The sequence below is a fragment of the Oncorhynchus masou genome, chromosome 28 (genome assembly GCF_036934945.1).
Source record: "Oncorhynchus masou masou isolate Uvic2021 chromosome 28, UVic_Omas_1.1, whole genome shotgun sequence".
Lineage (NCBI taxonomy): Eukaryota > Metazoa > Chordata > Actinopteri > Salmoniformes > Salmonidae > Oncorhynchus > Oncorhynchus masou.
This window is the reverse complement of record NC_088239.1, coordinates 57,595,941-57,619,382: the sequence shown is the minus strand read 5'-3', so window position 1 is coordinate 57,619,382 and position 23,442 is coordinate 57,595,941. Positions and strand designations below refer to the sequence as shown.

General features: G+C 39.8%; 1 protein-coding gene across 1 annotated transcript in view; it reads right to left on the bottom strand.

The window, feature by feature from the left end:
• Nucleotides 1–23,442, bottom strand: part of LOC135517965 (astrotactin-2-like) — a 569,522-nt gene that overhangs the window by 466,477 nt on the left and 79,603 nt on the right. The window lies entirely within an intron of this gene.

Sequence of the window (23,442 nt, the reverse complement as noted above, 5' to 3'; positions counted from 1 at the left end):
GACCCGTTTCAAGAAGCATTGGAACGTAAATGCAATTATTATTATTTTTAATCAAAATACATTTTTCAGACAGAAATGCCTTCCGGAACATGTGAACTTTAATGTACCCTAATAACAAATGTGTATGCTAGCTGTAAATATGAATACAAATGTTAAATTACGAGCCTAATTGGTTTAGCCATGGAAAAAGTCAGGAACCTTCCCGCTAGCCATGATTGGCTAAGATAATGGATAGGCTGGATATGCCGAGAGATGCATTCGGATTGGTCTGCCATGTAACATGCTTCTGTCTATAACATGAGCTGTTCAGTATGTGTAGATAATCCTGGCTACCACAGATTTTTTTTAAAGATATCATGGACAACTGCAACTGCTCAACATTGCTGCCCTGAATTTAACAGGCGCTATTGACAAAGATCAGTGGGGAAAAGTTGTGATGGACTACTTTCTATAGGAGGATTGTGCAAAACTGACTCTCTCTGACTCTGAAAATGAATCAGACGATGAGGAAATCCCTCATTTTGGTCAAAACATTTTCATTAAACCAGACATTGTAGAGTCTTCTGATGACAGTGATGGGAAAAATTGGCGATAAACAATGTTGTTGTCACAGAAGAAGTTGACCGAGTTATGAAATTAGTGAAATGCCCAGTGGATAGCTAAGGAGATGGAGAAAATTCCGGCATTTGATTGCAAATGCGGAGGGAGTCGAAAAGAGAACACAGAAGGCTGTTGTATAACACCTGTCTCCGGATTACATCTTCAAACTAAGGGCAAACATGGCATTCATGACAGAGAGGGAATATAATATTATTTGCATCTCAGAAAGCTATTTGCATTGCTAGTTATAGCCTAATGTTAGCTAGCTTACTAACATTGAACCTAGTTTAATAGCTTTAGCTACCTGCTGATCCATGCATGGTGGCTAGCTATGACAATCAATTTGTATTGCTGGCAGTATGGGTTGGGATTATGGTTAATTGTTTAGCTCACTCTGTTTAGCACATGGCCTCACATGTGAATCCTTAAAGAGATGGTTGGGGCTAAGGTTTAAGAGTGTGAACAATGCTGAATGGGTGTAGACAAAGAAGAGCTCTCCAGTATGTGTACCAAAACATTCCATTTTCTCAAAAGCGGGCTTATAAATTTATCAACTTTCAAAGCAGAAGCATTGTTCCTTAACTGCAGTGTATGATACACATTTTTTTGCAACATAAGACCGAATCGAGGTGATGGTCACAAATGTCCAAGGTACGAGGCAAGATCACGACAGCTATGAGTCATCCATGTTAATATGTTTACACAACTTTTGACTCATGTAACTTTTTGCATTACACATAATTGAAGATCTTGACCCATTTTTGTATGTTTAGAAACAAACAATTACAACATTCAGAGTGGCACAGTCATATATGTCCATTAGCTTAATCTGAAAGTAATCATAATGCATATCTGACTGAAAAAACAATTGAATCTCCATTTGTTATCCCTGGGACAGACTGGGGAAGGAACATTGCGCATTTAATATTCATAGAAAATGTGAAAGAAAGATTGTTTAGATAGTATCTCTCTCTCTCTTGCTCTCAGCTAGGGTATTTTTCTCCCTTTAATGACCTCCCATGATGCTCACTGTTTGCATGGTAACCAAATATAATTGCTTGATGATCATGCATCGCTGCCTGCACATTACTGTGGCAAATTAGTGTGTCTATTCACAACCTAATGCCTTTCCCCTTCTCTTCTTCTTTTCTTCCAAAGATACATGATACACTACATATACAAAAGTATGTGGACACCCCTTCAAATTAGTGGATGAGGCTATTTCTGCCACACCAGTTGCTGATTTTCAACATGGCACCATCATTGGATACCAGCTTTCCAACAAATCAGTTTGTCAAATTTCTGCCCTGCTGGAGACACCCTGGTCAACTGTAAGTGCTGTTATTGTGAAGTGAAAATGTCTAGGAGCAACAACGGCTCAGCTGCGAAGTGGTAGGCCACACAAGCTCACAGAACAGGACCGCCGAGTGCTGAAAGCACGTAGCTTGTAAAAAAATTCTGTCCTCGGATGCAAAACTCATTACCGAGTTCCAAACTGCCTCAGCACAAGAACTGTTTGTCGGGAGCTTCATGATATAGGTTTCCATGGCCGAGCAGCCGCACACAAGCCTAAGATCACCGTGTGCAATGCCAAGCATAGGCTGGAGTGGTGTAAAGCTTGCCACCATTGGACTCTGGAGCAGTGGAAACGCGTTCTCTGGAGTGATGAATCACGCTTCACCATCTGGCAGTCCAACAGACGAATCTGGGTTTGGCGGATGCCAGGAAAACAGTTCCAGTGAAAGGAAATCTTAACGCTACAGCATACAATGACATTATAGACGTTTCTGTGGCAACAGTTTGAGGTTCATACAGAAATGTTTTGTCAAGATCGGTTTGGAAGAACTTGACTGGCCTGCACAGAGCCCTGACCTCAACCCCATCGAACACCTTTGGGGATTAATTGAAACGCCGACTGCGAGTCAGGTCTAATTGTCCGACCTCCCGAATGCTCTTGTGGCTGAATGGAAGCAAGTCCCCGCAGTAATGTTCCAACATCTAATGGGAAGCCTTCCCAGAAGAATGGAGGCTGTTATAGCAGCAAATGGGGGACCAACTCCATGTTAATCCCCATGATTTTGGAATGAGATGTTCAACGAGCAGGTGTCCACATGCGTTTGGTAATGTAGTGTATCTTAGAGTTGAAGCAGTGCGAGTCAGCTGCAAACAGACATGCCCTTTTCTGTGACATTTGGAATAAATAAATGTGATTAGGAAGCTAATGCCAATATTTGCAGCCGTGGCACAAGGGGGTAATACAGATTGCAACTGCTGTTGATAACCAGGCAGTAAAAGGACCAGAACAATGGTGCCCTAGAGGTGGCCCTTATTAGGAAAGAGAAGGGATTGGGGACTATGGGATGCATTTTACTCTTACAACAGTCGATGGCAGTGTTATTCGCTGACAACATGTTGGTTCATGCTCAGATAATGAGTGGTCAAATGGGATACACTACTATGACATTCCAAAGGTCAGAATTCTTGTGAGGCCACCACAGAAACTAACATCAAAATTGTCATTGCTGTTGAGAAGAGAACTACTCTGTGTTTTATGCTCAAGTAACTTGGCTACAAAAACGTAAGTGAGTTCAGTGACCTTGCCAATGGAGAGAGTTTAACACAAAAAATAGTATGTTTTTTTTTCTTGAGAATGTTCGTGTGTCTGCGTGCATGTGCATATGTCTGTGTGTCTACTAACGGCAGCTGCGAGCTCAGCCCTTGGTATATTCCCTCTTTTTTGTTGAAGAGAGGCCTTTATATGTATTTGCAGCTGTCGGCCAAGTGTTGCTGGAACAGCTTGCCAGAGTAGACCTGTCAGGGAACACTGGCACCTGAAGGGGGATCTTTGTCCATTCACAGCAGATGCTATCAAATTCTCTCTCTCCCTCTCCCTCATAATATTATGATTAATGACAGTAAGGTTACACAACTCGGTGACCAAGAGCCTTTTGGTTCATATAATGTAATTTGTGGACATAAACCTGAAAAAACACGATCGAACAGTAACTGGTAAAAACCTGTCCATTGACATTAATGTACGGTAGCATCCACATCTGCTATCATTAGTGTTTAGGGAGAAAAACAATTGTATGGGAAACACTAACAGGAGATTCCGTAAAGACTTTAATCACTGCAGCTTCACAAAGCCATTAAAAACCATGCTGATAGGAATTAATCAAAAGATATAAAACTATTCCAAAGGAGAGAAAAGTCGGTGCCAAGACGGCCTAGACGGCGGGATGGCTATACAGCGTTATCTTAGGATTTTGAGAGGTTAATGAGATACGAAGACAGGCTCGGACTGTTTTCTCAGCGCTAAACATCCAAAAAGGATTCCATTGAATAAAAAAAATCCCAACAGAACAGAGAAATACATACTAATTTGTAATGAGTCAGGCCAATCATCAGCACACTTGCAAACAATTCATGTCTCCCTCAATATCATTGGATTGTCTCGCAAATGTGGTGCCACTTTTAGTAGCACCTGGGGCAGCACACTTGCACTGTATTCATGGATGCAATGGAAGCCAGTGAAGGCCAGACTAAATAAGGGTACATCTACTAGGCTTATATACAGTATAGCCTGTTGGTACTAAATAGGTGACAAGTCAATAACATTGGTAAATCACAGAATAGCCTCAATTCGTCGGGGGCTTGTACTCTACAAGGTGTCGAAAGTGTTCCACAGGGATGCTGGCCCATGTTGACTTCAATGCTTCCCACAGTTGTGTCAAGTTGGCTGGATGTCCTTTGGGTGGTGGACCAGTCTTGATACCCAAGGGAATCTGTTGAGCGTGAAAAACACAACAGCTTTGCAGTTCTTGAAACAAACTGGTGTGCCTGGCACCTACTACCATACCCCGTTCAAAGGCACTTAAATATTTTGTCCTCTTCCTATACAATTATTGAAATAGATTTAACAAGTGATCATAGCTTTCACCTGGATTCATCTGGTCAGTCTATGTCATGGAAATATTTTGTACAGGAAGATAATTGATGCGTTGTTAGGGCTGGTAGACTGACTTTCAAGTTTAATGTTAATTAAATTAATTCTGGTTACTCTGAGGGAGATACTGCAGGTGTTGTAAGGGTTGTATCCAGTAGTCTTCTGCTGCTATGTCTCTGGCCTTTGTGTCATGATGAAACGTCAGGCTGAAAATGCAAAGTAGATTGCTGTATTTATTCATGGCCCTTTGGTGCAGAACTAATTATATTTGCACTGATAACAACGCGTGTACACACACCATGGACGTAAGGAAGCTGGAGACAAGCATGTACACATACAGTACATGCATGTACATGTACACTTGCATAAACACACACACGCCCTATCGCTTGCATATCTTTTTTTTATCTCATCTCTCTTTAGACATTGGGACACGAAATAGCACACCAGATTAACCCTGAATCCACTGTGGAGGGATTCAACATGAATCAAAGGACTTTTACCATGGTTATCGGATCCTGCAATTTGGGTGTCAGACATTCACTAAACAGAATATTAAATTTGGTTCAGGCGTACACTTCAGGCATAGACATACACTTAGGTTGGAGTCACTAAAACTCGTTTTTCAACCACTCCACAAATTTCTTGTCCTAACCGACTAGTTTGTTAACATCTACTTTGTGCATGACACAAGTCATTTTTCCAACAATTGTTTACAGACAGATTAACTCACTTATAATTCACTGTATCACAATTCCAGTGGGTCAGAAGTTTACAAACACTAAGTTGACTGTGCCTTTAACCTCTTGGAACTCCCCATCCCGGGTCCGGGATCGTGACTAAAGCCTCAGGCTCATTAGCATAACGCAACGTTAACGATTTCTGAAAATCGCAAATAAAATGAAAATAATGCGTCTGCTCTCAAGCTTAGCCTTTTCTTAACAACACTGTCATCTCAGATTTTCAAAATATGCTTTTGAACCATAGAAATTGACTAATTTGTGTAAGAGTATGCAAAGCTAGCATAGCATTTTGAGTAGCATTTAGCGCGCAACATTTTCACAAAAAACAGATAACCAAATAAATAAAATCATTTACCTTTGAAGAGCTTCTGATGTTTTCAATGAGGAGACTCTCAGTTACATACCAAATGCGCAGTTTTTCCTGAAAGCGTCTGTGTGTAGGAGAAATCGTTCCGTTTTCTACATTGCGTCTGGCTACCGAAACGAACCGAAAATTCAGTCACCTACAACGTAAAACTTTTTCCGAATTAACTACATAATATCGACCGAAACATGGCAAACGTTGTTTGGAATCAATCCTCAAGGTGTTTTTTCACATATCTCTTCATTGATATGCAGTTCGTGGAAGCTTGCTTTCCTCTCTGTATCCCATGGAAAAATACTGGCAGCTGAGTTTTGCGCACCAATTTCGGCGCAGGACACCGGGCGGACACCTGGTAAATGTGGTCTCTTATGGTCAATCTTCCAATGATCTGCCTACAAATACGTCACAATGCTGCAGACACCTTGGGGAAACGACAGAAAGGGCAGGCTCATTCCTCTCGCATTCACAGCCATATAAGGAGACAATGGAAAACAGAGCCTCAAAAATCCTGCTCATTTCCTGGATGCCGTCTCATCTTGGTTTTGCCTGAAGCTCACGTTCTAGGGCACGCACAGAAAATATCTTGGTAGTTCTGGACACGTCAGAGTGTTTTCTTTCGAAAGCTATCAATTATATGCATAGTCGAGCATCTTTTTGTGACAAAATATCTTGTTTAAAACGGGAACGTTTTTCATCCAAAAATGAAATAGCGCCCCCAGAGCATCAACAGGTTAAACAACTTGGATTATATCATATCAAATTATATCATGGCTTTAGAAGCGTCTGATAGGCTAATTGACATCATTTGAGTCAATAGGTGTACCTGTGGATGTATTTCAAGGCCTACCTTCAAACTCAGTGCCTCTTTGCTTGACATCATGGGAAAAACAAAAGAAATCAGCCAAGACCTCAGAAAAAAATTGTAGACCTCCAAAAGTCTTGTTCATCCTTGGGAGCAATTTCCAAACGCCTGAAGGTACCACATTAATCTGTACAAACAATAGTACACAAGTATAAACACCAAGGGGCCACACAGATGAATGAACGCACTATGGTGCGAAAAGTGGAAATCAATCCCAGAACAACAGCAAAGTACCTTGTGAAGATGCTGGAGGAAACAGGTACAAAAGTATCTATATCCACAGTAAAACAAGTCCTATATCGACATAACCTGAAAGGCCGCAAAGCAAGGAAGATGCCACTGCTCCAAAACTGCCATAAAAAGGCCAGACTACAGTTTGTAACTCCACATGGGGACAAAGATTGTACTTTTTGGAGAAATGTCCTATGGTCTGATGAAACAAAAATAGAACTGTTTGGCCATAATGACCATCGTTATGTTTGGGGGAAAAAGGGGGAGGCTTGCAAGCCAAAGAATACCATCCCAACTGTGAAGCAAGGGGGTGACAACATCATGTTGTGGGGGTGCTTTGCTGCAGGAGGGACTTGTGCACTTCACAAAATAGATGGCATCATGAGGGACAAAAATGATGTGGATATATTGAAGCAAATTGCTTAAAGGACAACAAAGTCAAGATATTGGAGTGGCCATCACAAAGCCCTGACCTCAATCCTATAGAAATGTTGTGGGCAAAATATTATTTTTGTTATATTTTGTGGCAAAAATGGTGGGGGATTGTCATTGTCAACACAGTGCCCCCTTTCCAGTGATCTAGTGCATTTCGGACATTGTTGGTTCAGGCAGGTGTAATGAGGTGGAAGCCCCAAAATTAGCTCACTTTCATGCCTTTTAACTCAACAATTGTTTTAGGATAATTGAGCTGCCGCCTGCCAGTATTCTAAATCCCAACCCAGTGCAGCGACTGGCATCTGTTTGATATGATATTGTGTTCATGTTGATTGCAGTGTCATAAAGGACATAAAGGGAGTAATCAGCTTTCTTATTAACACAGCGTTTCATGTCCTGACCGAATTAGTACTACCCATGGATAGCTGAGGATGTAGTCATATTGCCAATTGTTGCCTTGTCTTCAAGGCCTTGTTCACTGGGGAGATAAACACAGTGCCAAGTATCATTCTCTTTGCTGTTCTTTGCGCTGTGCAGAGGGTTATAATTGAGTGACATTCTATAGCTCCTTCATTACTCTACCGCTGGTGTACTGGGAGAATGTGGGAGTGTATACTGCCCTCCACATATCTTCTGTCCCTGTGATCAATGAGTCGACTGGTCACTTTTGGCACATTTTAATCTGTGGAGAGGTTGGGATGGGATTGCCTCTGTCTAAGGACAGAGCAGGACTGTAAATGATTTGCTGGTGAACGGGAAGGAAGCGGAGGAGAGAAGGGCTTGCTGAGTGCCACCGTGCAGGAGATTCAAATGTGGCCAAAGGGGGAATTTATGACATTCATCAATGAGCCATTGGAAGGGAATGGTCAGTGTGATAATGGCTTTGAACCAACATAGTTTCCATGGAGAATTATAGTGTTGAGACTTCTGCTTTTGTTACAGGTTTTGTTGGGTTGTTTTGTGGAAATTTATTTTAAAAAGGGACATATGGAAGCATAGCACATACTATAGTGTTTTAAAATCCCATATGGTTCCCCAAACAGGGTTAATTAAAAGCAGAGTCCCCATGTGAACCCCCAGGGAACGATCAAGATATGAGCAGTTGAATGTGTATATGATGTGTATATCCTGGAATACAGTACATATTCATAATCTGTGATTCTGTAGGCCTATCAGTTGGAAGTGAAATGCTATAAAGTATGTTGACAGCTCCACTGAAGGTTGCAGCTTCCTTAGATGAATTTTGTGACATTGCTGTGCTCCAAACACATACACACTCACAAGTGTGCGTGCACACACACACTGCCACCAGCATATAAGCCACAAATCACAGCTAGTGCCATGTCAGTGTGTGATTCACAATATCTCACTGTTCATAGAACCTTAAGCTCTCCTCTCCCTACTTAAACACAGCCTTCTCCCCAGGGGGGTGTACAGTAAGACCTACGTCACATCACACATTCACATGGATTCATAGGGAGAGACTGCACTTGACTGCTCTCTCACCTGTCTCCATGTACCTCTATTGAAGATCATCAAATCTATCGCTAGGCTGAGCGCCTCAATACACCTCACTGTTAACCCACCCCCGCTCCCACTCAATAATCCTCTCCCTCAAGCTCCAGTCCTGTCTTTGTATTCCTGAACTCCTGGTCTCCATCGGTAACCGTTACCCAGGCAACAGAACAGACGGAGGGAAGGTGAGCAGTGAGGTAGAAGGAAGGAGAAAAACAAATTCTAAACCAGGACATGGTTTCCCCAAGACAATGCAACCATGGTACACCGGTACAATGGCACAATGGTATGGCAATGAACACTGCTTTATGTGAGCTACATGGCATTTCAGAAACTAATTCAGTTTTGGCCGTGAATCCAGCTGCACCACAATGGCACAATTCTCCTCAGTGGTGGTGGCGGTGGTGTGTCTGTGTGTGTGCGTGTGTGTGCGTGTGTGTGCTTGTGTGTGTGCTTGTGTGTGCTTGTGTGTGTGCTTGTGTGTGTGCTTGTGTGTGTGCTTTTGTGTGTGCTTGTGTGTGCTTGTGTGTGCTTGTGTGTGTGCTTGTGTGTGCTTGTGTGTGTGCTTGTGTGTGTGCTTGTGTGTGCTTGTGTGTGTGCTTGTGTGTGCTTGTGTGTGTGCTTGTGTGTGTGCTTGTGTGTGCTTGTGTGTGCTTGTGTGTGTGCTTGTGTGTGTGCTTGTGTGTGCTTGTCTGTGTGCTTGTGTGTGCTTGTGTGTGTGCTTGTGTGTGTGCTTGTGTGTGTGCTTGTGTGTGCTTGTGTTTGTGCTTGTGTGTGCTTGTGTGTGTGCTTGTGTGTGCTTGTGTGTGTGTGCGTGTGTGTGCTTGTGTGTGCTTGTGTGTGCTTGTGTGTGTGCTTGTGTGTGCTTGTGTGTGTGTGCTTGTGTGTGTGCTTGTGTGTGTGCTTGTGTGTGCTTGTGTGTGCTTGTGTGTGTTTGTGTGTGCTTGTATGTGTGTTTGTGTGTGTGCTTGTGTGTGTTTGTGTGTGTTTGTGTGTGCTTGTATGTGTGTTTGTGTGTGTTTGTGTGTGCTTGTATGTGTGTTTGTGTGTGTTTGTGTGTGTTTGTGTGTGTGCTTGTATGTGTGTTTGTGTGTGTTTGTGTGTGCTTGTATGTGTGTTTGTGTGTGTTTGTGTGTGTGTGTTTGTGTGTGTTTGTGTGTGTGTGTTTGTATGTGTTTGTGTTTGTGTGTGTGTGTGTTTGTGTGTGTGTGTGTGTTTGTGTGTGTTTGTGTGTGTGTTTGTGTGTGTTTGTGTGTGTGTTTGTGTGTGTGTGTGTTTGTGTGTGTGTGTTTGTGTGTGTGTTTGTGTGTGTGTGTGTGTGTGTTTGCGTGTGTGTTTGTGTGTGTGTTTGTGTGTGTGTTTGTGTGTGTTTGTGTGTGTTTGTGTGTGTGTGTGTATGTTTGTGTGTGTGCGCGAGTGAGTGGAAGAAGAAATGCCTTTCATAGAGCCTTTAAGACTTGCCAGCCAGATGATCACACAAGTTGTAGCTACTCATTCAATACCAGACTGGGCTGAGTGGAGCCTGAAATCAACACTGTGCTCACAAGCCTAGGTTTAGAAGAAGGAAGCTGAGCCACACAAGATGCCATAACATAAAATCCCTGAAGTAATTATCAGCAGACAAAAAAATGATCACCTAAAACAAAGATCACCCAAGAAGAAACATTAGACATTTAAAACATTCATGCGACGAAAAGCAGGAATGGATGGTGTTTCCATAGAATTATATTCAATATTTTGGGACAAAGTAGCGCCCCTATTTACACAAATGACAACACACGTCACGCAATTCAGTACTTCCTGGTTCCATGTATCAAAGTTATTTCAGTTATAGTAAAACCAGGAAAATCTGGAGAGTCCCCTGGTGATTACAGATCTATAAGTTTAATAAACTGTGACAATAAAATAATAACAAAGCTTATAAGCAATAGAATGGCAAAAGTGTAACCAGACTTTATACATATCAATCAAACAGGGTTTAGTAAACATAGACACTTACAAACAAATACAAGGGCATGTGTCAGTTGAATACAATAAGCAAAATAGCTAGATATAGATTCATCAATAATGCTGTTGATGCTGAAAAAGCTTTTGACTCTCTTGAATGGCCTTTTCTATTCAAAACATTGGACGCTTTCAACTTTCCAGCAGAAATAATGCATTAAATAGACATTTTATATCAATATCCTAAAGCAAAAAATACATTATCTGATGAAATAGCTTTAGAAAGGGGCAGCGATGTCCCATCACATCCCTCCTGTTTGCACTGGCAATTAGACAGGACCCAAACGTAACAGGTATCAATATTGGTAAACATGAATATAAATTAAACTTATTTGCAGATGATGTCCTGAAATACTTGACCAATATTGAAAGCTCAATGCCCCCTTTGCTAAAAAATATTTTCATAAAATCTCAGGATATGAAAAAAATAAACATAATGTCAATAGGAAAAATATCTCATGATCTACAGAAACCCTTTAAGTGGACCACAAAAAATATGAAATACTTAGTATGCTTAATAAGGTGACATCAAACAACACATATATACAGTGGGGGAAAAAAGTATTTAGTCAGTCACCAATTGTGCAAATTCTCCCGCTTAAAAAGATGAGAGAGGCCCGTAATCTTCATCATAGGTACAAGCCTATAGAAGCATCACAAATGCCGCTTTCTTCTGGATGTGCTTTGGTAATACCTCAGAGCACTTTGATTGATGCTCTCTCTCTCATATTTCCCAATCCGAATTCAATACTGAGGCTTGACAGTTTTTACATATGAAGCCTTCCTGCACTGTGGCTAACGTCAACAGTGTGTGTGTGTATGTGTGTGTGTGTGTGTGTGTGTGTGTGTGTGTGTGTGTGTGTGTGTGTGTGTGTGTGTGTGTGTGTGTGTGTGTGTGTGTGTGTGTGTGCGTGCGTGCGTGCGCGTGCAAGCAAGCTTGCGTGCGCGTGTGCTATGGTATAGTTCTGTTCTGCTGTGCATTGTAGTTTAGACATTTCTACTGCTTTTACAATTACGATGGCTACACACAGTAGGCTAATGTAGTGGCTGGATACTATAGGGATGCATTTTTTTTTACCTTTATTTAACCAGGCAACTCAGTTAAGAACAAATTCTTATTTTCAATGACGGCCTGGGAACAGTGGGTTAACTGCCTGTTCAGGGGCAGAACAACAGATTTGTACCTTGTCAGCTTGGGGGTTTGAAATTGCAATACTTATTTTCCACTATAATTTGCAAATAAATTCATGAAAAAATCCTGCAATGTGATTTTCTGGATTTTTTTCCCCCTCATTTTGTCTGTCATAGTTGAATTGTACCTATGATGAAAATTACAGGCCTCTCTCATCTTTATAAGTGGGAGAACTTGCACAATTGGTGGCTGACTAAATACTTTTTCCCTCACTGTAAATATCTCTTTATTCCATTACTCAAAAATATGAAAGCAGATCTAATTAAATGGAATAATCTTTCCATAAATGTTACAGGTAGAATAAACCTCTTCCGAATGGCATGGCTTTCTAAATGTTTGTATTTATTTTCTATAATTACCACACAGAATAAATTATTTTAAAAAGTATAATTGTTTATAACAGACTCTATATGAGCAAATAAAATTAATATAATAAAAAAATAAGTTTTACCTCCTAAGTGTGAGGGTGGTTTTAACCTTCCAGACTTGGAATTGAATCAACTCGATACCCAAGTTTTTTAAATTTATTTAAACAAATAGGGGTAGATCAGCTTTAATATTGAAGATAAATTATAGCTTCCATCAATATAATTGTCTGAATCATTTCCAATCCCAATGATTTTACTTGCACTAAAGAGAAACAATGGGTACATATTGAATATGTGCATGCTCATCCCCAGAATATTTTTATGTTTCTATTTTCAAAGGACAAAGCTAAGAACATTAATAGCTTAATAGTTAAGAAAACTATAACAATATGGAAGAAAATGAAACATATTTCTACAATAACCAATATCACTCCCTAAAAACACAATCTTTGGAACAATTCTTAGATAGCTTTTCAGAATTCACAGATAAATTGGTCCACATGGAAAACTAAAGACATAGAAACTGTAAAGGACTTGACAATAGGAAATACATTTATTTCCATGACCGCTTTAAAAATATATTTTGGATTGACAAATGTCGATATTTTCAAATACATGCAATTAAACATTTTATATCACAAAATGTTGATTTGAAATCTTTTGGACATCAGAGCAATCTTGAGGGAATCCAATTTCAATCAGAAAAGCATATTCATATGTTAAGTAAACTACACAACATCTTGCAAAGAGCGAATCCAACTCAAAATCATTTAAAAAAAATGGTAACTATTGGAACCAAGACTTAAAAATAACTGATACTGGTACAAGATGCAGGGAATGTTGGAACATAATTCATGAGATTACACTTAATGAAAACGTATGCTTAATCCAGTATAAATTAACATATAGAATGTATTATACGAGAAACACAATTCACAAATTCTACAGCACAACCCGTCTGAAGTTTAAAACTAATCAATAATCCGTGCCTTTTGGGAATGTTATGAAGTACAATGGTTAGAGGCGGAGTTAGGAAGTTGGCTGTCAGAAGTATTACAATGTAAATGAACTTTTAATCCATCTGTCTGCATATTTCAAGAGATGGCATTTGAGTGTGCAGTGAGATAACCGATGGGTTGGATGATACTTTTCTCGTCAGTATCTTGAAAAAACATATACCTAAAACTGGAAATCAACCAATCCTCTGTTGTTAACGCAACGGAAAGGTCAAATGCTTTATTATCAAAAAATGTAAAGTGCGTGGGATACGGAGAGAAACAAAATGGTGCAGTTTGAGGCCTTGTGGCGGAAGGTGATGCGGGCGCTGGAGATGGGGGTGTGTGCTAGTGGGTCTGGGCAGGTGTAGTTGATGTTTGTATGATGTTGTCATTTGTAAAGTGGGGCAAAAAAGTATTTAGTCAGCCACCAATTGTGCAAGTTCTTAAAGAAGATGTTACAGGTCTGTGAGAGCCATAAATCTTGCTTGTTTGTAGGTGACCAAATACTTATTTTCCACCATAATTTGCAAAAAATTCATTAAAAATCCTACAATGTGATTTTCTGGATTTTTTTCCCTCATTTTGTCTGTCATAGTTGAAGTGTACCTATGATAAAAATTACAGGCCTCTCTCATCTTTTAAGTGGGAGAACTTGCACAATTGGTGGCTGACTAAATACTTTTTTGCCCCACTGTATGTGTATGCTTTGTATTGTTTATAAAATATAAAATGAAATCCCCAAATTTTAATTGTAAGATATCTTAACATTTAGGACATAAACACATGCATCCCTATAGTATCCAGCCACTACATTAGCCTACTGTGTGTAGCCATCGTAATTGTAAAAGCAGTAGAAATGTCTAAACTACAATGCACAGCAGAACTATACCATAGCACACGCGCTCGCACGCACGCACGCACACGCGCACACACGCACACACACACACACACACACACACACACACACACACACACACACACACACACACACACACACACACACACACACACACACACACACATCATATTCTGTTGATGTTAGCCACAGTGCAGGAAGGCTTCATATGTAAAAACTGTCAAGCCTCAGTATTGAATTCTGATTGGGAAATATGAGAGAGAGAGAGCATCAATCAAAGTGCTCTGAGGTATTACCAAAGCACATCCAGAAGAAAGCAGCATTTGTGATGCTTCTATAGGCTTTGAATAGTCTCAGCATATTGCACTAAAGCAATGACTTATCCAGACAAAACTATGAGCCAATACTTAGGAGAGATATGAGGCATTTCAAATGAAAGTATGAGGCATTCCAAGTTGTTCTCAACTTGATGCAATGTCCCAATAGACAGTATAGCCTTAATTGCTGGAAGGAAACTCTACCAGCATTGAATTCATTGGCATTGGAATTTACTTGCTTTTCCTCCTGCTGAGTTCTATCTGTTTTCATGAACCTCTAGGATACAAAAGAGTAATTCTGTGCAGATCTACAGTGCAAACAAGTTAGGTCTGATGGGCTGGTCTGGAGCTTGGAGATGATGCTCCTTGTGCTGAAAGGGAGCAGACGGGGCTATTCCTTTGACTCCACTCTCTTTCTCTATGTGGGCACTCTTCAATTTCTTCCCGCCATCAGTCTATCCTACGCCTTCTCTCTCCTACTTGTATTTCATCTCTCTTTTCCACATCCTCTCTCTCTCTCTCGCTCTCTCTCTTTGCTGTCCCTCACATGATAGACCTCTTCGCCACAGTTTGCAGCAGCCCACACTTCACTGAAGCACTCCATAGTCTTCCACCCACTCTCTCAACGCCCCTACTCTCCAACTATTGATTCTTTCCGTTCTTTATACAGGTGGCAGCCATAAGCCAGTCAGCAGGGTTCCCTAAGACTTATAGCAGTCTGCTCCTATTCTCCCTAAGGGACATGTAAAGGCACCTATATATCCTCTATAACCACAGCCTTCACATTGTAAATTCACTCCTATAATACACATCTCCCATGTTGTCCTTCTATGAGTGTCTCTTACAACAATAAAGTGCTGTTATATAGGCGTACGCTAAGCACAGTTACAATGTGTGTGTGAGGAATGACGAGTAATGAAACACCCTATTTAGGCCTAGCTAAGTGTCTGTAGGCCAAAGGTTTAAATGCTAGGGAGTATGGGATCTGACAGTCTACAACAGATGCATGTGTATCTGATAACAGTGGATATTAAAAATGTCCCGCATCAAGTCCCGCTTAAATCGAACATTAATACTTCATCCCCCACAATGATTAGGTGTAAATCCAGTAAAATATTAATTTGCCCCATACACACACACGTCTAATATATAAGCTCTTTATTTTAGATATCCACACAAGCCCTCGCTGGAGAGTGCAGGCAGAGAGGGAGGAAAATAATCTGTTGTGCTTTAAAGGAGGTCAATTAAAAATAACACAGTGGGCCACAGGGGGCTGTTCTCCAAAAGCACCTTAAGCCTTGTGCAAAGTTAATAACTCATGATGAGAAAACAAATATCACAGAAGACAAAGTGAAAGGCTTTCGCAAAGTTAAAAGTTATTAAAATGAAAGGCAATGTGCATGAAGGGGGGGGGGGGGTTCTCAGCTTACAAGTACCCGCTAGAGAACACTGTCTGGCGCTCCCTTTAGCCCACACATCAGATGTATCTACAGTGTTGCAGTCAACCTAAATAAATAACATCGTAAAAATAAAAATAAATCACTGAATGTGGTCATGTTTTAAGAATATTTTGTTTATTTGTATTTGCTTGTACGAATATGTTTTGTATTATTCTACAAAGGCCTACTGCAACACATATTTTCTTGCAATAAAAACACTACAATGTGACACATTTTATTAGTAATAGTAAGTAATACAGTCCAGTAAGAGCTTATTTTGACAAAGTAAAACGTAAAACAGAATAATATCAAGCCGCAAGGTGCGCGGTCAAATTATTTTCCAGAAACATAAGTGCTAATACTTGGTAACACGTAAATAATAAATTGCATAAAGAAATATTTGTCGAATGTATCCCTGAAAAGATAGAACAAGGGTAATTTATTGATTGTATAGGAACCTGTATTGGGCCCTTACCCGTGCCTTCACACATGAATCCATCTCCCCGTCTCTATTATGCTCCTGATTTCACAGTCAGCACACAGCTTCGGTGGTTTGTCTGACCAAGACCCAAAAAGAAATTGGTTCCACTCTACAGAGATTTCATGGGCCTTGTTCCGTGTGCACCTGCCGAGCTGGCACTGTTTCTTATTTTCTCTCCCGGGTGTGAGCTATAGAGTGTGTGGAAAATTATGTTTTAGCTGCCTTCCCTGTCTCAATTAGGCCTGTTCTGTTTTTTATTCGGTAAGGCTCGTGCAACTGAGGCTCAAAGTCGACATCAGAATCAGAAGAAGACTCTTGATCAGCATGGTCGACTTCAGGCTCAATATCTCATCCTTCATCCGACTCCAGCTCATCCAAATTCTGTAACATCTGCAACACTGTCAGAGCGTCCATTCGTTTGGTTCGGCTTGCCATTATGAACTATACATGCTGTACGTTGAACTCAATGTATGATTTGAATCTCGCCTAGAGGAGATTAATTTCCAGCCTTTCAGAATAAAATAATTAGACAGCCCACAATGGCCACTATTCTTCAACATCATTACACTATTGTTCTAAATTCAAACCACCATCTTCATCCTCCTTACCATTCAGATCATTCAAATTAAATCACCCTCTTCCTAACATCAAGACAGCAACAGCCCTTGAAGTGGCTCCACAGCACCTGAACATGTGTTGGAGGCCCTGCTGTAAGCTTGGACAGGGGAGGAAGCAGGCAAAATGCATGGGAACCTTGCCAGGGCCTCATAACGGACAGCCCCTGGTACTATTACAACTATTACTCGGTACCCAGAGCACCAGGCCCTGCAGGATCTCCTGTCCTTCCCACATATGGTGATGCTCGCTGGTTAGAGAAAGAGAGCATTGGCTAGAGGCAGGCAGCTCCTCGTGTCCTCATTGCAGGCTAATTTGGGGTAATTAGGCAGTTACAGCGGTCCCACTGCTACCTGTGACCTCATATATACAGTATTCATATGTAGAGGATACAGTGTATAGACGGGGGAAGACAGCTATGGGGATACTGTGGAATAAACAACGAGTAGGGTGTATGATGAATGGCATTTCAATGACAGTGCAGATATATATATATATATATATATATATATATATATATATATATATATATATATATATATATATATATATATACACAGATCGTACTATATATATATCGTACTAGATCGTACTATATATATATATATATATACAGTTGAAGTCTGAAGTTTAAAAACACTTAGGTTGGAGTCATTAAAACTCCTTTTTCAACCACTCCACAAATTTGTTGTTAATAAACTATAGTTTTGGCAAAACTATAGTTTTGCATGACACAAGTAATTTTTCCAACAATTGTTTACAAACAGATTATTTTTAACTTATAATTCACTGTATCACAATTCCACTGAGTCAGAAGTTTACATACACTAAGTTGACTGTGCATTCAAACAGCTTGGAAAATGACAGAAAATGATGTCATGGCTTTAGAAGCTCCTGTCGGGCTGTATCACCGCCTGGTTCGGCAACTGCTCCGCCCATAACCCCCCTCTCCGACCTCTCCACAATGCATCACCAGGGGCAAACTACCTGCCCTCCAGGACACCTACACCACCCGATGTCACAGGAAGGCCAAAAAGATCATCAAGGACAACAACCACCTGAGCCACTGCCTGTTCACCCTGCTATAATCCAGAAGGCGAGGTCAGTACAGGTGCATCAAAGCAGGGACCGAGAGACTGAAAAACAGCTTCTATCTCAAGGCCATCAGACTGTTAAACAGCCATCACAAACATTGAGTGGCTGCTGCCAACATACTGACTCAACTCAAGGTACCACGTTCATTTGTACAAACAATAGTACGCAAGTATAAACACCATGGGACCACGCAGCCGTCATACCGCTCAGGAAGGAGACGCGTTCTGTCTCCTAGAGATGAATGTACTATGGTGCGAAAAGTGCAAATCAATCCCAGAACAACAGCAAAGGACCTTCTGAAGATGCTGGAGGAAACCGGCACAAAAGTATCTATATCTATATCCACAGTAAAACGAGTCCCATATCGACCTAACCTGAAAGGCCGTACAGTAAGGAGGAAACCGCTGCTCCAAAACCACCATGAAAAAGCCAGACTATGGTTTGCAACTCCACATGGGAACAAAGATCGTACTATTTGGAGAAATGTCCCCTGGTCTGATGAAACAAAAATTTAACTGTTTGGCCATAATGACCATTGTTATATTTGGAGGAAAAAGGGAGAAGCTTGCAAGCCGAAGAATACCATCCCAACCCTGAAGCACGGGGGTGGCAGCACCATGTTGTGGGGGTGCTTTGCTGCAGGAGGGACTGGTGCACTTCACAAAATAGATGGCATCATGAGGCTAGAAAATCATGGTCGCATTTGGAAATGAGAACGTGTTCTCAACTTGCCTACCTGGTTAAATAAAGGTGAAATTGAAATAAATAAATAAAAATGTGGATATATTGAAGAAACATCTCAAGACATCAGTCAGGAAGTTAAAGCTTGGTCGCAAATGGGACTACAAAGTCCAGGTATTAACCTCTTGAATCTAGGGGGCACTATTTTCATTTTTGGAAAAATAACGTTCCCAAAGTAAACAGGCTTTTTCTCAGGACCAGATCCTAGAATATGCATAAAATTGGCAGCTTAGGATAGAAAACACTCTAAAGTTTCCAAAACTGTAAAAATATTGTCTGTATAACAGAACTGATATTGCAGGCGAAAGCCTGAGAAAAATCCAAATCAGGAAGTGACTCTTATTTTGAAACCCATGTCTTTCTATGCATCCCTATTGCTCATTGAAAGGGATATCAACCAGATTCCTTTTTCAATGGTTTCCCTAATGTTTCTACAGCCACTAGATATAGTTTCAGGCTTTTATTTTGAAAAATGAGCGTGAACGACAACATTGCGTCAGTGGTCAGGTGGTGGCTATCAGAGGGATTTGTGCATAATAGACAAAGGCAGCCATTGTTCCTCTCACTCCTATTGAAAAGCCAATTGTCCCTGTTCATATATTATCGAATAGATATTTGAAAAACACCTTAAGGATTGATTATAAAAAACGGTTGCCATGTTTCTGTCGATATTATGGATCTAATTTGGCGTTGTCGGGACCGCAATTTCTTGTGGATTTCTCAACAAAACGTGGATTATTTTGGCTATAAAAATAATCTTTATGGAACAAAATGAACATTTGCTGTCGAACTGGGAGTCTCGTGAGTGAAAACATCTGAAGCTCATCAAAGGTAATTTAATTTGATTGCTTTTCTGATTTTTGTGACCAAGCTTCCTGCTGCTAGCTGGACATAATGCTGTGCTAGGCTATTGATAAATTTACACAAACGCTTGTCTTGCTTTGGCTTTAAAGCATAATTTCAAAATCTGAGATGACAGGGTGATTAACAAAAGGCTAAGCCGCGTTTCACTATATTTCACTTGTGATTTCATGAATATTAATATTTTCTAGTAATATTTTTTGACCGTTGCGCTATGCTAATTAGTGTAGTTGATGACAATTCTCCTGGATCCGGGATGGGTAGTTCTAAGATTAAGGACAACAAAGTCAAGGTATTGGAGTGACCATCACAAAGCCCTGACCTCAATCCCATAGAAAATGTGTGGGCAGAACTGAAAAAGTGTGTGAGAGCAAGGAGGCCTACAAACCTGACTCAGTTACACATGCTCTGTCAGGAGGAATGGGCCAAAATGTACCCAATTTATTGAGTGAAGCTTGTGAAAGGCTACCCGAAAAGTTTGACCCAAGTTAAACATTTTAAAGGCAATGCTACCAAATACCAATTGAGTGTATGTAAACTTCTGACCCACTGGGAATGTGATGAAATAAATAAAGCTGAAATAAATCACTCTCTCTCTACTATTATTCTGACATTTCACATTCTTAAAATAAAGTGGTGATCCTACCTGACCTTAGACAGGGAATTTTTTACTAGGATTAAATGTTAGGAATTGAAAAACAGAGTTTAAATGTATTTTGATAAGGTGTATGTAAACCTCCAACTTTAACTGTATACACACACACACACACACACACACACACACATACACACACACATATTCAAAAGTTTGGGGTCACTTAGAATTTTTATTGAAAAAAAAACACCTTTATTTAACCAGGTAGGCCAGTTGAGAACAAGTTCTCATTTATAACTGCAACCTGGCCAAGATAAAGCAAAGCAGTGCGACACAAACAACAACACAGAGTTACACACTGAATAAACAAACGTACAGTCAGAAACACAATAGAAAAAGTCCATATACAGTGTGTGCAAATGGTGTAAGGAGGTAAGGCAATAAATAGGATATAGTAGCGAAGTAATTACAATTTAGCAAATGAACACTGTAGTGATAGATGTGCAGATGATGATGTGCAAGTAGAAAGACTGGTGCGCAAGACTGGTGCGCAAGTGCAAAAAAGTTAATAAAAACAATATGGGGATGAGGTAGGTAGTTGGATGGGCTATTTACAGATGGGCTGTGTACAGTTCCAGCAATCGGTAAGCTGCTCAGATAGCTGATGCTTAAAGTTAGTGAGGGAGATGTGTCTCCAACTTCAGCGATTTTTGCAAATTCGTTCCAGTCATTGGCAGCAGAGAACTGGAAGGAAAGGTGGCCAAAGGTGGTGTTGGCTTTGGAGATGACCAGTGAGATATACCTGCTGGAGAGCGTGCTAAGAGTGGGTGTTATGGTGACCAGTGAGCTGAGATAAGGCTCTTGTTTTTGAAAGAAAAGCACAATTCAATTTTTGTCCATTAAAATAACATCAAATTGATCGGAAATACAGTGTAGACATTGGTAATGTTGTAAATGACTATTGTAGCTGGAAACGGCTGATTTTTTATGGATTATCTACATAGGCGTACAGAGGCCCATTATCAGCAACCATCACTCCTGTGTTCCAATGGCACGTTGTGTTAGCTAATCCAAGTTTATAATTTTAAAAGGCTAATTGATTATTAGAAAACCCTTTTACAATTATGTTAGCACAGCTAAAAACTGTTGTTTTGATTATAGAAGAAATAAAACTGACCTTCTTTGGAACAGTTCAGTATCTGGAGTATCAGCATTTGTGGGCTCGATTACAGGCTCAACAAAATGGCCAGAAACAAGTAACTTTCTTCTGAAACTCGTCAGTCCCTTCTTGTTCTGAGAAATGAAGGCTATTACATGCGAGAAATTGCCAAGAAACTGAAGATCTCGTACAACACTGTGTACTACTCCCTTCACAGAACAGATTAAACTGGATCTAACCAGAATAGAAAGAGTAGTGGGAGGCCATATAAATATATAATATATATATATATATATATATATATATATATATATATATATATATATATATATATATATATATATATATATATATATTTATATATATAAATATATACACATATATATATATAATATATATATATATATATATATATATATATATATATATATATATATATATATATATATATATATTAATATATACTGCTATATATAATATAATATCTATATACTGCTCTATATATAATATAAAAAAATAAAGGGATCACCTGTAATAACACATCCTAGATCTGAATGAATGAAATATTCTTATTAAATACTTTTTTCTTTACATAGTTGAATGTGCTGACAACAAAATCACACAAAAATGATCAATGGAAATCAAATGTATCAACCCATGGAGGTCTGGATTTGGAGTCACACTCAAAATTAAAGTGGAAAACCACACTACAGGCTGATCCAACTTTGGTGTAATGTCCTCAAAACAAGTCAAAATGAGGCTCAGTAGTGTGTGTGGCCTCAACGTACCTGTATGATCTCCCTACAACGCCTGGGCATGCTCCGGATGAGACTTGGAGTAGTTATTCCCGTTGTTCTGCAAGGGCCGTGGCTTTTGTGGAGCGATGGGTAACGCTGCTTCTAGTGTGGCTGTTGTCGATGTGTTCCTGTTTCGAGCCCAGGTAGGGGCCAGGAGAGGGATGGAAGCTATTCTGTTACACTGGCAATACTATAGTGCCTATAAGAACATCAAATAGTCAAAGGTATATGAAATACAAATGGTATAGAGAGAAATAGTCCTATAAATACTATATTAACTACAACCTAAAACCTAAGACTTCTATTGAAGTCTCATTTTAAAAGAAATCACCAACTTTCATATGTTCCCATGTTCTGAGCAAGGAACTCAAATATTAGCTTTTTTACATGATTCATTATTCATTTGAGTCTAAATTGATTTTTATTGATGTATTATATTAAGTTAAAATAAGTGTTCATTCAGTATTGCTGTAATTGTCATTATTACAACTAAATTAAATAAAAAAAATGTCCGATTAATCGGTATTGTCTTTTTTGGTCCTCCAATAATCGGTTTCGGTACCGGAGTTGAAAAATCATAATCGGTCGACCTCTAATATATGTGTATATATATGTGCGTGTGTTAGGGAATGATGGGCATTGTGTGTGTGTGTGTGTGTGTGTGTGTGTGTGTGTGTGTGTGTGTGTGTGTGTGTGTGTGTCCAATGGCAGAAAATAACGTTTTGGTGAGACTACAGAAGGCCTTTTTTTCATTATCAATACTGTATGAGGGCTGTTTAATATTTGACATTTCTTCTGAAGCAGGAAACATAATCAAAGCAGAGGACCCACAAAACAGTGTTTCTAATGTTTCATGCAAGGTTGTTCAAAGTAACTTCTAAATTACATGTGGCAAAATGCCTTTTTCATAATATTGACTTAAAACATATATTGTTTGCGCTCAATTTGAACCAACACATCAAACCGACAACAAATGGGCATGAGTAATGGAAAAAGGCTTATCTTACAAGGGAGGAGATATGAATTATTGCTACGATATATCAGACAGCTTATTTCTTATTTCCTTACTTCAGGGGTTCCAAAACTTTTTTTGGCTGTGATCCCATTGTTTTTGTTGCAACCCCACAATTTAATAAATCAAATCAAACTTTACTTGTCACATGCGCCGAATACAACAAGTGTAGACCTCACCGTGAAATGTTTACTTACAAGCCCTTAAACCAACCGT